Genomic DNA, 16257 nt, shown 5'->3' on the forward strand with positions numbered 1-16257 from the left:
GATGTGACACATAATTCTGTGGTACTGAAGACACTGAATTTTACATAATTGATCTTTTGATGTGTGGATTTCCTGGACTATTCCTGCTTTATCATTTTTCACTCTTGATAATTCCAGCGTTCAGCTTTAATTAGATGTAAGAGGTCCTTATTTTGGAAAGGGACTAGAGAAATGCAGATCTAACTTATTTAGAGCTTCCTGACAGCTTTGTTTGTAGATCTCTAGGCAAAGTATGTGTCTGGCCTTTTTCAACAAAGTATTTTCAGTAACAAGTTGTCAGTGAGGTCAGTGACTAGCAGTTCAGGATTAGATACCACCCACCCTGGTTTGTAACCTCCCCCTTCTTTCTCATCCTGGGTGAATGACGCTCAGCTGAAGTGACTGCCCCACTGTCACTGCCTCTCAATTTGGTACTCTGTAACTCTGTGACTAACCAAGAAGTCGTCTTTTTTTTTTTTCCTCCCCCAAACTCTTTTTGGAAAATTTCCTACAAGAGCTGAATTTTAAACACATTTACTTTATAGGAAGCAACAGAAAGGTAAGAGTCAAGTTTGTAAAAAGAGGAGCTGGACTTCAGTGCTTTTTTGTTTCTGCGTTGAAATTGCTCTGCCTTAGTTATATATTATAGGTTTAAAATGTGGGGTTTCTTTCTGAATTAAAGAACACATTATTATATAAAACGGGAATGTTTTGACTAGTTATGGTGAGAAATGTAGGCTTTCACGCTAAGTTTAAAGTTATAAATAACTTTCAAGCTAGTGCCAGGGGAAGCTAGTAGCCAAGGTCGTACTTTGCATTCAGAGAGTTTCTGGCTATAAAAAACCGATTGGGATCCTGTGCAGGAAAAGATAAGATGTTGTCTGGTTGCTTGTGCTTTGGCATGGGGCTGGGGCAAAATATTTGAAGGAATTTTACTTTCAACCCAAAGCTTGTTCACAGTAAATGGGAGATATTAAAAATGAGATAGTGGCAAAAGCCTTAATTTTTGAATTTAATATTTGCCTTATATATTTGTTTTATAATTGACAGTAACATTAAGAAATTGAGGAATCTCTCAGAACTGTTTTTACCACCATTTATAATCAAATGAAAATTACACTGTATGAGATGAATATGGGAAGTAATAATGTAAATAGAAGGTCACTATCTGATCATGTCTGAGTGACTGCGAGCAATTGCTCTCAGTTGCACTGAGGACAGAACTGGGAGGAATAAGTACGAATGGAAACAAGAAGAAATTTAGGTTAGGTATCGGGAGGTTCATTAACTGTAGAGGTTTTGAGTCATGGATATGCACCACTGAGAAAGACAGTTGCAACATATCAGAAGATACAGGAGATCCAAAGATTTGCTTAAAACACACATGTGGGAAAAATAGGATTTCAGATAAGCCTTGGTCCTGGGTTTGTGTCTAGCTTTTTTAGACAGACTAAAGTGTCAGCATATATGAGAAAAATTGTGATTTGGAGATGTGGATTATCAGTAGTCAAATTCGAATGGCATATTTGGATGGACTATTACAATTTCATTACCCACCATAAAGAATTACCTTAATAGTAGCATAGGACACATTTGTTAAATGGAGAAGCCCAAAATGCCAACAGCATATATACAGCTATTTCTATTTGTTGTGTCCTATACATGGTCTGAGCCTTCCTTCTTAACTGAGTAAAATATTGGGATTTTTATAGTAAAACTTACTTTCTTTTCATTATAAAAGTAATATGAGCTTATTGTAGGAATTTTGAAAGCACAGAGAAAAATTATCTGTAATCTCATTGATGCATGTTCTTTTAGTCTTTTTTCTCTGTACAGCTTTAAAATGAATTGCAGTAATACTGTAGATAAAATTTGGAACATTGCTTTTTCATTTAACCTTTACGAAAATATTTTCCATATAATATTACCTAATCTACATAGATGTTATTTTAGACTGCTGCCTAACATTCTTCCAAGTGAATGGATATATAATTTTTTTAAATCAGTGTTGAACATCTGGGTGCTGTGGTGTGTGTGTGTGTGTGTGTGTGTGTGTGTGTGTGTGTGTGTATTTATTTATTTATTTTAAAGGTCATTTCTTTAAGCTCTGTTCTTAAATGTGTACTTGTCAGATTAGAGAACATTAGAGTTGAAGGCAAAGATTGTGATTTTTAAGAAGATGGGTTTTTACTGTTTTTCTTTTAAGGCTTTGTAAAATTCCTTATCTCCCAAATGAAATATTTATTGAGTGTCCATGAGATGCAAAACACAGTTATCAGGCACATAGATAGCAATATACTTAGTATCTGGAAGGACAGAATCTCCTCTACTTACAAAATTTCAACTTATGGACTTTCACAGGTATCAACAAAGTTACATGTTAAAAATTCTTCATCTCTCCCTGAAACCGACAGACAGTATTATTGACTGCTTACATTATTTTGGACTGTAGAATTTATAAATAACCTTCGTAGAGAATCATCTATATGTTGTTCTGATTTATATGAATTTTATGATCCAACTGTGGCAAAGAAATAGAATTAGGAAGAACAAATATTTTATAATAAAATTTTTTGGAAATTAGAATTATTTGGAGAAAATCTGTAGGCAGCAAAGTGGAAAGAAAAAGGATAGATGGTACATGCAAAAGCAGAGTTTCAGTTTTGGGATTTTCTGCTTAGGGAAACATGAGAATGGAATAAGGTATGGGTAGGGTGGGAATTAGGGAAGATATGAAATTTTAATTCTGTTATTGGTATTGAATTTGGGAATTATGGTTGTAGAAATAGAATATATTGAAGTAAAAAAGCTAAGAAATTGGTGATAAATAAAATGATTTGATTTTTGGAAGTAGTAGCTGGTACAGAAATCAAAGTGGAGAGAGTAGAGACATCAGTATTTGATGGAGGTGAGGTAGAGGGTTGTGAATTCCTAAAGAATATATTCTGCCTGCATTAAAATTTTTTAAATTGTAGAATTTTATTTTTACAGTGATATTTAGAGAAATATCATAGGTATGGAAAGATGGGAGTTACATTCTTTATTCACTCCGAACTTCTGCTTGCATGTTTCTATTTTTTCTTTGGAATAGAAGGGATTAAGACTTAAGTAGAGAAGTTGGCAGCCCAATATTGCCTGAAGAGAAACTATGTGCTTCGTAATGAAGACTTAAAAATAGTGTTTATTTATGGATCATTGGCTCATGGGAATGTTAGTCTAGAGACTCAAAAAGCATGATTTTCTAAATCTTGCTAGGATACTGGATTTTAAGTGACATGATATTGTGGGGTGGAACTCCTGAGTTTCGCCAAGTTGCAAACCTAATGGAAAGTGACAGATAATTGAGACTATAGAATTTTTGAAAAGGAACATGACTATTAACTGTTGCACCTGATTTTCACATGCTTAATTACTATTTTTAATTACATTATTGCTGTCTGGGACACAGCCAGTAATCTGCTACCAATTTAATCACTAACTTCCAGGGTCTGAGAAGTGACTAAGTTCCTATGTGGAAAATTGTAAATTAGGTCAAATTTATTTGTCACTGCCACTCCCTCACCTCTTTTTCCTGCTTTTCATTATCCTAATTGGTATTCTTGTGCTGCCTCAGGTCCTGCCATTAACGGTGAAAAAGATTTGATGGAGAAGGCAATGTTTAGCACAAAGAAAGACCTTCAAGTACTGGAACTTGAAGACTTTAGACCCTATTTTGTATTAGCACCATTCAAAATGTGATCAACAGTTCTCAATCTGTTACTTGAAACAGATGAAAGGGAACATACAAGCATTTATCTTCCTTATTTATAGGCATATGGAGTAGAGAATTGGGATCGAGGTGTACAATTAACTAGATAATAAATGAATTACCAGGTCTCAGTTGATGAGGCTTCTGGAGGTAGTATCAATGCAAAAATGCCCTAGGTTAGCTCATTGAGAACACATAGAATGACTGAGAGGCAGGATTCCTCAAAGGGCTACATTGGCTCTACTCCAACGTTGGCTTTGGATTATTTTACTCTTTCTAGATGACTTGTGTACCAGATATTATTCTTAGTTCTGGGGATAGATACTAGTGAACCAAATTAAAGCCCTGCCCATATGGTGTTTCCTTTCTAGTGTTTGTGTTTTTGTGGATAGGGATGAAGAGAGAGTGAGAAGTAAAACCTACCTCTCTGTGATTCTCCAGAAGTACCAGGGTCTGTCTTAGTCCAGGGCTGGAGCTCATAGATTATGTTTCCATGGAAATTTGCATGATTAACTAGCTTTTCTGTTAGAATCAGCAGTTCCTATTTCCCCAATATGGGGTACCAAAAGAATCCTAGTTTTAAGAATCAAATAATCTGTGATAGGCACTGCTGGTTGCCTATGCAATATCTATGCATTCTGCTCTTCTTGCTAATTTACAGAACCCTGATTTAGGTCAAGAAAAAAGCGCTTAATGCTATGCATACTGATCTGCATCTTGCATCCCCACATTTTCCGTGAATTAGGACAGTTACATTTAGTTAAGACAGATGCATAGCAATTCATGTAGATCTACCTCATTCTTTTCAGTGGCTTCATGGTATTTTACTGCTGTATGTGAAACAGGAGGGAAGGGGGCAGGGCACAACCTTTAAAAGAATGACATAGCCACAGGACACGACATAAACTGTTTAAAACCAACTAGGTCCAAGATGGTGGAGAATTTGACTTCCAGTGGAACTTGAGCCTCATTATACGCTCATTGTCATACATTAGCATGCTAAATGACACACCCACCAGCGCCATGACAGTTCTGGGGCTAACCATGAAAGGTCAAAAAGCGGGCAGTAGCCCAATTCCCGGAAATACCCACGCCTTCCCCAAAATAGTTGGAATAATCCTCCCACTCATTATCCTATAAAATTACCCAGCCCGTAAAAACTAACCATCCCATATTTTGGGGCCTCTTGCCTTCTGAGATGGCTCATACTCTGTCTGTGGAGTTGTTTCTCCCAAGGCTGTTCTGGCCTTTTTTTTTTTTTTTTTTTTTTTTTTTTTGGTACATGGGCCTCTCACTGTTGTGGCCTCTCCCGCTGTGGAGCACAGGCTCCGGACGCGCAGGCTCAGCGGCCATGGCTTACAGGCGCAGCCGCTCCGCGGCATGTGGGATCTTCCCGGACCGGGGCACGAACCCGCGGCCCCTGCATCGGCAGGCGGACTCTCAACCACTGCGCCACCAGGGAAGCTCCTGTTCTTGCCTTTTGAGACAGACCACGTTCTGTCTATGGAAGGTGTATCTCTCTAAATAAATTTGACTTACATATACAGTTGACCCTTGAACAACATGGGTTGAATGGCACAGGTCCACTTAGAAGTGAATTTTTTCAATAGTAAATGCTATAGTATTACATGATCTGTGGTTGGTTGAATCTTCGGATGTAGAACTGCAGATATGGAGGAACCGTGGATATGAACAGTGACTATAAACTATCTGTGGAGTTTTGACTGCTGGGAGGGTCAGTGCTCCTACTCCCCATGTTGTTCTAGGGTCAACTGTATTGTAAAATGATTATTGCAATAGGTTAGTTAGCATCCATCATTTCATGTAGATACAATAAAAAGAAAAGGGAAAAAGAGAAACCAAATTTTTTTCCTTGTGATGAGAACTCTTAGGATTTACTCTCTTAATAACGTTCATGCATGTCATACAGCAGTGTTAACTATAATCATATGGTACATTACATCCCAAGTAGTTATGTATTTTATAACTGGAAATTTTTTCCCTTTTTACCACCTTCCTCCAGTTCTCCTTTCACCCACCCCCATCTCTGGTAAGCACAAATATGATCTCTTTTTCCATGAGTTTAGTTTTTTTTTTGTTTTTAGATTCCACATATGAATGAGCTCATACAATATTTTTCTTTCTCTGTCTGCCTTATTTCACCTGGCATAATGCCCTCAAGTTCCATTCCTGTTGTTGTAAATGACAGGACTTCCTCATTTTTTATGGCTGCATAATATTCCATTACACAGTACATAATAGACCACAACTTCTTTATCTGTTCACCTTCCGATGGACTCTTAAGTTGTTTCCATGTTGTGGCTGTTGTGAATAGTGCTGCTATGAACATGGGGGTGCAGGTATCTTTTTGAGTTAGTGTTTAGTTTCCTTTGGATGTATTCCCAGAAGTAGAATTGCTGGATTATATGGTAGTTCTGTTTATAATTTTTTATGGAACCTCTATACTGTTTTCTGCAGTGGCTGTACTAGTTTACAATCTCACCAAGGCAATGCACAGGGTTCCCTTTTCTCCACATCCTTGCCAACGCATGTTATCTCTTATCTTTTTGATTATGGCCAGTCTAACAGGTGTGAGGTGATATCTCATTGTGGTTTTGATTTGTATTTCCCTAACGACTAGTGATGTTGAGCATCTTTTTATGTACCTGTTGGCCATTTGTATATAGTCTTCAGAAAAATGTGTATTTAGGTCTTTTGCCCATTTTTAATTGGGTTATTTATTTTTTTTGCTATTGAGTTGAATGAGTTCTTTGTTTGTTTTGGATATTAACCCCTTATTGAATATATGATTTGCAAGTATTTTTTTCCCATTCTGTAGGTTATGTTTTCACTTTGTTGATTGTTTATTTTGCTGTGCAGAAGCTTTTTAGTTTACTGTAGTTCCATTTGTTTATTTTTTAAATTAATTATTTATTTAGTTGTATTGGGTCTTAGTTGTGGCATGTGGGCTCTTTAGTTGCAGCTCACGGGCTTCTTAGTTGTGGCACATGGGCTCCTTAATTGTGGCATGCAAACTCTTAGTTGCAGCATGCATGTGGGATCTAGTTCCCTGACCAGGGATCGAAACTGGGCCCCCTGCATTGGGAGCACAGAGTCTTAACCACTGCGCCACCAGGGAAGTTCCCCATTTGTTTATTTCTGCTTTTGTTTCCCTTGCCTGAGGGGACACATCCAAAAAAATATTACTAAGACTGATGTCAAAGAGCTTACTGCCTATGTTTTCTTCTAGAAGTTTTATGGTTTTAGACCTTACATTTAAGTCTCTAATCCATTTCAGGTTAATTTTTGTGAGTGGTGTAAGATAGGGGTCTAGTTTTGTTCTTTCACATGTGAATATCCATTTTTTCTAACACCATTTATTGAAGAGACTCTTCTCTATTGAGTATTCTTGGCTTCCTTGTCAAAAATTAATTGACTGTATGCTTAGGTTTACTTCTGGTTTCTCTATTCTGTTCCACTGGTCTATTTGTCATTTTTATGCAGGTACCATACTGTTTTAATTACTATAGCTTTATGGTATAGCTTGAAATCAGGAAGTGTAATGCCTCTCACTTTGTTCTTTTTTCTTATGATTACTTTGGCTATTCTGGGTCCTTTGTGATCCCATATAAACTTTAGAATTGTTTATTTCTACTTCTGAAAAAATGCCATTGAAATCTTGATAGGATTTGCATTGAATCTTTAGATGGTTTTTGGTCAGTCTAGAGATTGACATTTTAACAATATTAATTCTTGCAATCCATGTACATGGGATACTTTTCCATCTATTTGTGTCTTCCTCAATTTTTTTCATCAATGTTTTCAGAGTAGTGATCTTTTACCTTCTTGGTTAAGTTTATTCCCAAGTATTTTATTGTTTTTCATGCTATTGTAAATGGAAATGTTTTCTTTTTTTCTTTTTTAGATAATTTGTTGCTTGTGTATAGGAATGCTACTGATTTTTGTATGTTAATTTTGTATCCTGCAACTTTTTGAAATCCATTGATTAGATTTAACAGTTTTTCAGTAGGATCTTTAAGATTTTCTGTATATAAAATCATGTCATTTGCAAATAGAGACAGTTTTACTTCTTCCTTTCCAAATATGATGCCTTTTATTTTTTTTCTTGTGTGATTGCTCTGGCAAGGAGTTCCGGTACTCATTTTTTCTCTTTATTCCCTCATAGTAAATTAAGCAAATTAGCTTTCTGTCTATTTAATGTGTTGCAAGTATTTTCTCCCAATTTTTTTTTTTTTACTTTTATGTTTTATTTTTAAATCATACATAAAATAAAATATTTTTGTGTTCAATTTTTAAAACTTCTTCCTTTATGGTTTCTGGATTTTGTGTTTGGTTCGAAAGGAATTTCTACTTTAATTATTATACATAAATGTATTATATATAAATTCACTCATACTTTCTTTCAGAATTTAAAAGTCTTTGCTACATCTGGAATTGACTTTGAGCAAATGAGTGAGGCTGGGAGTCAGCTGTGTTTTAATTTTTCTTCTAAATGTTTATTTATTTGGTCTAATATGATTTATTTGAGTCACTCTTTTTCCTGCTAATTTATTTTTAATTAAAAAAATATATATTTTATTTATTTGGCTGTGCCAGGTCTTAGTTGTGGCATGTGGGATACTTTTTTTTTTAGTTGTGGCATGTGGGATCTTTAGCTGCAGCATGCAGGATCTCATTTTTGTTGTGGCATGTGAGACCTTTAGTTGCGGCATGCGAACTCTTAGTTGTGGCACGTGGGCTCTAGTTCCCTGACCAGGAATCAAACCCAGGCCCCCTGCATTGGGAGCACGGAGTCTTAGTCACTGGGCCACCAGGGAAGTCCCCTTTCCTGCTAATTTAAAATGCCATCTTTATCATAAGCTAAATTTATATTAGAGTCTGTGTTTCACTCTTCTTCCTGTTCTGTAATATTCTTTATTTTTAATTTTTATTTTATGTCAAGTGTAGTTGATTTACAATGTTATGTTAGTTTTAGGTGTACAGCAAAGTGATTCAGTTATACCTGTATATATATATATATATACATTCTTTTTCAGATTCTTTTCTTATATGGGTTATCACAGAATATTGACTAGAGTCCCCTAGGCTATACAGTAGGTCCTTGTTGGTTATCTATTTTATATATAGTAGTGTGTATATGTTAATCCCAAACTCTTGATTTATCCCACCCTGTTTTTCCCCTTTGGTAACCATAAGTTTGTTCTGGTAATATTTTAATCTAATTTTTCTGCAGTCCCTACTTTTTCCCCCCCTTTTCTGTTCTTATTTATTTATTCTAAAAAAAGTTTTTTTAATTGAAGATAGTTGACTTACAATATTGTGTTAGTTTCAGGTATATAGAAAAGTGATTCAGTTATTTCCTTTTTCAGATTGTATTCCATTATAGGTTATTATAAGATATTCAATATAATTTCCTGTGCTACACAGTAAATCCTTGTTGCTTATTAATTTTATGTATTGTAGTTTGTATCTGTTAATCCCATACTCCTTATTTGTCCTTCTCTCCCTCCCTGTCCCCTTTGGTAACCATAAGTTTGTTTTCTATGTCTGTGAGTCTGTTTTTGTCTTATATATAGATTCATTTGTATTATTAATTTTAGATTCTACATATAAGTGATATCATATAGTATTTGTCTTTGTCTGACTTACTTCACTAAGTGTAATGTTCTCTAGGTGCATCCATGTTGCTGCAAATGGTAGTATTTCATTCTTTTTTATGGCTGAGTCATATTCCATTGTATATATATACAACATCTTATCAAACCAATCATCTGTTAATGGGCACTTGGGTTATTTCCATGTCTTGGCTACTGTAAATAATGCTGCCATGAACACTAGGGTGCATGTATGTTTTTGAATTAGAGTTTTCGTTTTTTTTTCTTGACATATACTCAGAAGTATGTTTGCTGGATCATATGGTAACTCTAGTTTCAGTTTTTTGAGGAACTTTCATACTGTTTTTCATAGTGGCTGCACCGATTTACATTCCCACCGACAGTGTAGGAGAGTTCTCTTTTCTCCACACCCTCTCCAGCATGTATTTGTAGATTTTTAAATGATGGCCATTCTGAGTGTTGTGAGGTGATACCTCATTGTGCTTTAGATGTGCATTTCTCTAATAAGTAACAATGTTGATCACCTTTTCATGTGCCTGTTGGCCATCTCTCTCTTCTTTGGAAAAATGTCTACTTAGATCTTCTGACCATTTTTTGATTGGGTTGTTTATTTTTTTGATATTGAGTTGTATGAGCTCTTTGTATATTTTGGCTATTAACTCCTTGTTGGTCACATTGTTTGCAAGTATTTCCTCCCATTTTGTAGGTTGTCTTTTCGTTTTGTTGATGGTTTCCTTTGCTGTGCAAAAGCTTTGAAGTTTGATTAGGCCCCATGTGTTTATTTTTGCTTTTATTTCTTTTGCCTTGAGAGACTGATCTAAGAAAATATTGCTATAATTTATGTCTGAGAATGTTTTGCCTATGATCTCTTTTAGGAGTTTTATGATGTCATTTCTTATATTTAGGTCTTTAAACCATTTTGAGTTTGTTTCTGTATATGGTGTGAGGGAGTTTTCTAATTTCATTAATTTACATGTAGCTGTCCAGCTCTCCCCACACCCAACACTTGTTGAAGAGACTGTCTTTTTTTCATTGTATATTCTTGCCTCCTTTGTTGTAGATTAATTGACCATAGGTGCGTGGGTTTATTTGTAGGCTCTCTATTCTGTTCCATTGATCTATATGTCTATATGTTTTGTGCCAGTACCACACTGTTTTGATTAGTGTAGCTTTGTAGTATAGTCTAAAATCTGGTTATGCCTCCAGCTTTGTTCTTTTTCCTCAGGATTGCTTTGGCAATTCTGGATATTTTGTAGTTCCATATATATTGTAGGATTATTTGTTCTAGCTCTGTGGAAAATGTCATGTGCAATTTGATAGGGATTGCATTAAATGTGTAGGTTGCTTTGGGTAGTATGACCATTTTATTTATTTATTTTATTTTATTTTTGTTTTGCGGTATGTGGGCCTCTCACTGCTGCGGCCTCTCCCGTTGCGGAGCACAGGCTCCGGACGTGCAGGCTCAGCGGCCATGGCTCACGGGCCCAGCTGCTCCGCGGCATGTGGGATCTTCCTGGACTGGGGCACGAACCCGTGTCCCCTGCATCGGCAGGCGGACTCTCAACCACTGCGCCACCAGGGAAGCCTGACCATTTTAATAATATTAATTCTTCCAATCCAAGAGCTTGGAATATCTTTCCATTTCTTTGAATTGTCTTCAATTTCCTTTGTCGATGTTTTATAGTTTTCAGCTTATAGGTCTTTCATCTCCTTTAAGTTTATTCCTAGGTATTTTATTTTTCTGACGTGATTTTAAATGGGAATTTTTTTTCATTGTTAGTGCAAAGAAATGTAACAGATTTCAGTATACTAATCTTGTATCCTGCTACCTTGCTGATGCATTCCCTACTTTTAAAATAACTTTATAACATGTTTTAATATCCGGAAGGATTAATCTTTCTCCTTATTCTTTTCTGCCCCTTCAGGATTTTCCTACATGTAATTACATAATGTTTATTTCCAGATGATTTTTAGTGTAACATTTTATAAAATTATTATAATAGCCTGTGAGTATTTTAATTTAGGGAGAAATAATGCCTTTTTAATGTTTAATCTACCTATACATCATCTTTTTGTTTACTCAATTCTTTTTCTACATCCTTCAGTAGAGTTTTAAAGTTGTCTTTACACAAGTATTTTATACATTTTACACAAGTATCTTTGGTACCATCATATTTTGGTATCTTTCCTTCCATCATATTTTTAAAATTGGCTATTATTTGTAAGAAGGGGAGCCATTGATTTGAGTCCATATTTGCATTTCTAAGATGGCCTCTGGTGGTTGAGACACAGCTGATATTCAAAGGGGATTTGGGGACCCAGATCTTTGGGCTCGCTCATTTGGATTTGCTTCTTTGGTTAGGTGTGTCCTCCCTGAACTGTACCACCATCCAGCCCACATAAATTTTATTTTTAAAACATTTTTATAAAACTTAATTTTTTAAACTGAAAAACTTATATATGTACATTTATTTTTATTTTTTATTTTAGCAAAGGGTACCTTAGCTAGGGTTCTGTTTTTATTTTTAACATCTTTATTGGAGTATAATTGCTTTACAATGGTGTGTTAGTTTCTGCTGTATAACAAAGTGAATCAGCTGTATGTATACATATATCCCCATATCCCCTCCCTCTTGCGTCTCCCTCCCACCCTCCCTATCCCACCCCTCTAGGTGATCTCCCTATGCTGTGTGGCTGCTTCCCATTAGCTAGGGTTCTTGATTGCAACAAAGAGTCTGCTCTGGCTAGCTCCAGCAGAAAGAGTTTCATAAATGTTATTTGATAGCTCATAGAGTCTCCTGGAGAGCCAGAGCAACAGCCAAAGACAATGAAGCTAGGAAAAATGTCCAAATATACCTGAGGAATGGTCCTACAGGTGTGCTAGCTTCCATTTTTCCTGGCTTTTGCACTGGGCAGTAGAGTCCTACCACAACTTTCCCAGAAGGATCTGATGCCTGTGACCTTTAAAAATCTCACCCAAGCTGTCGTTGGTTGGTGAAATCTGGGTCGCACTACTTCAAGGGAGTCTGAGAAGAGTAGGTTTCTTAGCTTTCCAGTCTCTCTAGTAGAGGAGGAAAGCTGGGCGAGGGCTGGATGGGGTGTTAGCAAACATAGCATTCGTCACAAAGGGTATACAGTGAGAATACATCTTCCTTCTGCCTTGACCTCAGATCCTCAGTTCTCTGGCCCTCTTTTTTAAAATTAAATTTATTTATTTATTTACTTATTTTTGGCTGTGTTGGGTCTTTGTTGCTGCATGTGGGCTTTCTCTAGTTGCGGTGAGCGGGGGCTACTCTTTGTTGTGGTGCACAGGCCTCTCATTGTGGTGGCTTCTCTTGTTGCAGTGCATGGGCTCTAGGCATGTGGGCTTCAGTAGCTGTGACACGTGGGCTCACTAGTTGTGGTTCATGGGTTCTAGAGTGCAGGCCCAATAGCTGTGGCGCATGGACTTAGTTGCTCCGCTGCATGTGGGATCTTCCCGGACCAGGGATCAAACCCATGTCCTCTGCATTGGCAAGCAGATTCTCAACCACTGCACCACCAGGGAAGCTCTCTGGTCCTCTTTTCGCAAGGAAACTGCTACCAGTTTCTGGTGAAGATTAAAAAAAGAATTGTTCCACATAAGTATGTATGAATTTACTCTTCATCATAGCTGCCACTTGGTTGAATTTAACCAATTTATTGTTCTGTGCTAGTCTGGATTATTTTAATGTTGTTTCTATCTCTTGGTGAGGACTGATATTCCCCAGTAAGGCCATACAAATTGTTAAAATATGAAATGCTTTTGTACTTCCTCTCCCCCTCACTAGTGGCCTTCCTCCACTTTCTGCCTAGGACCCTCTAGACCTCCCCTAGACCCAGCAACTAAAGGGTGAACACCTTGCATAGATGGAGCTTTCCAAGACCCAGCTCCAAGCTAGACTCTGATTGGTTGGGACCTAAGCCATGCTAATTGTTAAATATTTTTAATATCTCCCCTACTTCTAGGCAAATGAAATCTAATTGGATTCTGTATACTTCCTGAGACTTTTTCTCTGGTTACAGTTCAACTCACACCAATGAAAGAATATATGACAATTTATTTAACTAGTCCCACTTTGATGCACATTTAGGTTGTTTCTAGCTTTTTATTATCACAAAAAATACTGCTGTCCTTGACATCCATCTTTGTACACATGTTCAGATTCCTAAATGTATTTGTTTAGTCTAAGAATTTGTGCCTATAAAATTTATGGATGTTGCCAGAATGCCTCCCCAAAAGATTTTTACCAATATATACTTCAGCCAACAGTATATGAGACAGCTAACATTTCTTTAGCTTGTCAAAGAAGATTTTAAAAAAGATTTAAAAGATGTTTTAGTGAAACCAATTTACCCTCTTTAGTTATGAAGTTGAAAAAAAAAGAAGAGAAAAAATTATATTAGTTTAGTATGAGTGGCTCTTAATAAAACGATACCAGAATTCACAGGATCATTGCTCTCTTTTCCAATTAATAATATTTTGATACTGTATTAAAATTTGCTGTGAATGAACATCAAATTTTCAGAACCTACCTTTTTGATATATGGGATAACATTTGTCAGTTCCCAATGCCATGATTACTCAAAGATGCTAACAATAATTCTGTGATAATATATGCAGATTTTCAGTGCTCTGCAATATCGTGGTTCTCAACCTAGAGTCCTTTTGCTTCCCAGAAGACATTTGACAATCTCTAGGGACATTTGTGATTGTTACAAAGAGGAGGCTGGTGATACTGGCATCTAGTGGTTAGAGGTTAAGGATGCTGCTAAACATCCTACAAGTCAAGACAGCCCCCCATGACAAATTCTCCAGCCTAAAATGTCAATAGTGCTGGGAATGAGAAGCCCTGCTGTACTAAAATACACCTGGAAAAGGACATTTCTCTAAACAGTTAAACATTCGCCCACTATCTTTTCTCCTGTGGTTTATCAATTTCTTCTCAAGATTGTTGGCACAATTTTTCCATTTTAAAGACCATGTTCCTTAGTAGATAATATGAAAGCAAACTCAGAATATTGTCATTTTGCTTCCTCTCTGTACCTTGTTAACATAGGAGGAGGGAGGTTGTAACTTTTTTGTCCTTCCACCCTCACATGCAACCTAAAAGTTTTTGTGTTGTTTGGTGTGTTTTTTACAAGTCTTTGCTCATTGTAGTTTTAGTCCACTCTTCTGATAGGCTAATACCACACTTATGTATTCATCCTTACATTTACCCTTTTCCGTCTTCTTTTGTATGTCCTTTAAAAATCTCAGTCTTTAGAAAGCACCTTGTATAGCACATTGAGTTATATTTGCATATGTTCTCTCCCATTTTTTTTCCCCCTCATTTGTGATTGCAGTAGTGGGTTTTATTTTTTCACTCGTCTTTCATTTTAGAATCTCTGCCTCTGGGAAATTCTTATATTTTCTCTGAACTGCTAAGCACCCTAAGGTACTTGTCTTACTTTGCTTTTGGTTTTCTTCCTTGGCCGTAATGAACTCTAAGGTGATACGTTGAATTTTTCCCAAGGTTCCTGTCACTTTGACTTCACTAACACATTCCTCTTTGTTGGTAAGAATTAAGCCCAGGGTAGCCCTTCCATTCTTAGTTTCTTTTGCTCTCTGAATGATGAAGTTGCTGATAGGCAGATGATAAAGGAGAGGAGTGATTCCTCAGGGCAGGTTTTAATTACTTTATTGTCTCTTTGGGTTTGCTGAATTCTTTTACTTAAAAATTTTTGCTACGTCTCTTTTTATCTTGACCTTTCACTTCAGTCAACTTTCTTTTCATTTTACTTAACATTTCCATCATTTCTTACCTAGAATTTTTAAGTTTGGGTATTTCACTGAGAGCACAGAGTAGATGTATTCTAAATTTTCTTTTGTCTTGAGGATAATTTCCCTTGTCTTCCTCTGTTATTGTTATACAGTCTTTTAATTTTGGATTTTTTCTATTTACTTATTTTGAAAGACAAGAGATTTATTCAGTCCTGGTGTTTGTCATAAGTGAGATATATACATATCTATATCCCTTTTGAGCTCTGTCACTATCAATTTTGGAACCACAGAATTTCCCTCTCAACTCTTAAAGTGGAGGGCAAGTATCTTGCTGAATTTCTGGGCTACAGGAGCTATATATTCATTTGGGGCAACTATTCTCCTATTCCTATTGTTTGATCCTCTACTCCGAGGTGAATTTAATCTTAGATAATTTGAAGCAATTCAGATTCACTTTTCTAAAAGAGACGCATAAAACCTAAAATCTCTAGAATAGCCTCTGCCAGTGTTTTTTTGTGTTTCTGCTCCTACTGTTGGGGCTCTAATATCCCAGGGCACAATATGTCATTCTTCCCTTGTCCTATTTTATCCTGTATTGCATTTCTGGGAACTAAAATCTTCCAAGTGAGTGTAGTTAGAAATATATTGCTGGGAGGTGGCCAGGAAATATCGCTGGCTATCTAAAAAGCAGCTGCTGTGCAGTAGCAGGGTGAGAGCTGACTTTTTGTTTGACTCTCTCAGGCTCAGGTCTCTGATAGGATGTCAAGATACATGGACGTGAGGGTCTGGCTCTGTGGCTGCTTTAAATTTAGGCATGAGGGAGTTCTAGGTCCCCCTCCTCCCAGTTTGTTCCATTCATGAAGTAAGATAAGGTAGAGTGGCCAGATTTAGCAAATAAATATACAAGACACACAAGTTTGAATTTTAGGTAAACAAATTAATAATTTTTTAGTGTAAGTATGTTTCTGGCATGGGACATATGCCAGAAAATTATTCATTGTTTATCTGAAATGCAAAGTTAACTGGTCATTCTGTATTTTATCTGGCAACTATAAGGTAAGAGAAATCCGCCACCCCCCCCCCCCCCCCCCCCCCCCCCCCCCCCCCCCCCC

General features: G+C 36.6%; 1 protein-coding gene across 1 annotated transcript in view; it reads left to right on the forward strand.

Annotated features, from left to right (window-relative positions):
- The first annotated feature begins 341 nt into the window (after positions 1-341).
- The window catches only part of CTNNA3 (catenin alpha 3), a 1595169-nt gene continuing 1579253 nt past the window's right edge, over positions 342-16257 (forward strand). Inside the window, exon 1 of the mRNA XM_027130128.1 lies at positions 342-538. The gene's annotated coding sequence lies outside the window, so the exon portion shown is untranslated. The remainder of the gene's footprint in view (positions 539-16257) is intronic.

The sequence above is a fragment of the Aethalodelphis obliquidens genome, unplaced genomic scaffold (genome assembly GCF_003676395.1).
Source record: "Aethalodelphis obliquidens isolate GAN/ISIS:26980383/991018 unplaced genomic scaffold, ASM367639v1 scaffold37, whole genome shotgun sequence".
Classification (NCBI taxonomy): domain Eukaryota; kingdom Metazoa; phylum Chordata; class Mammalia; order Artiodactyla; family Delphinidae; genus Aethalodelphis; species Aethalodelphis obliquidens.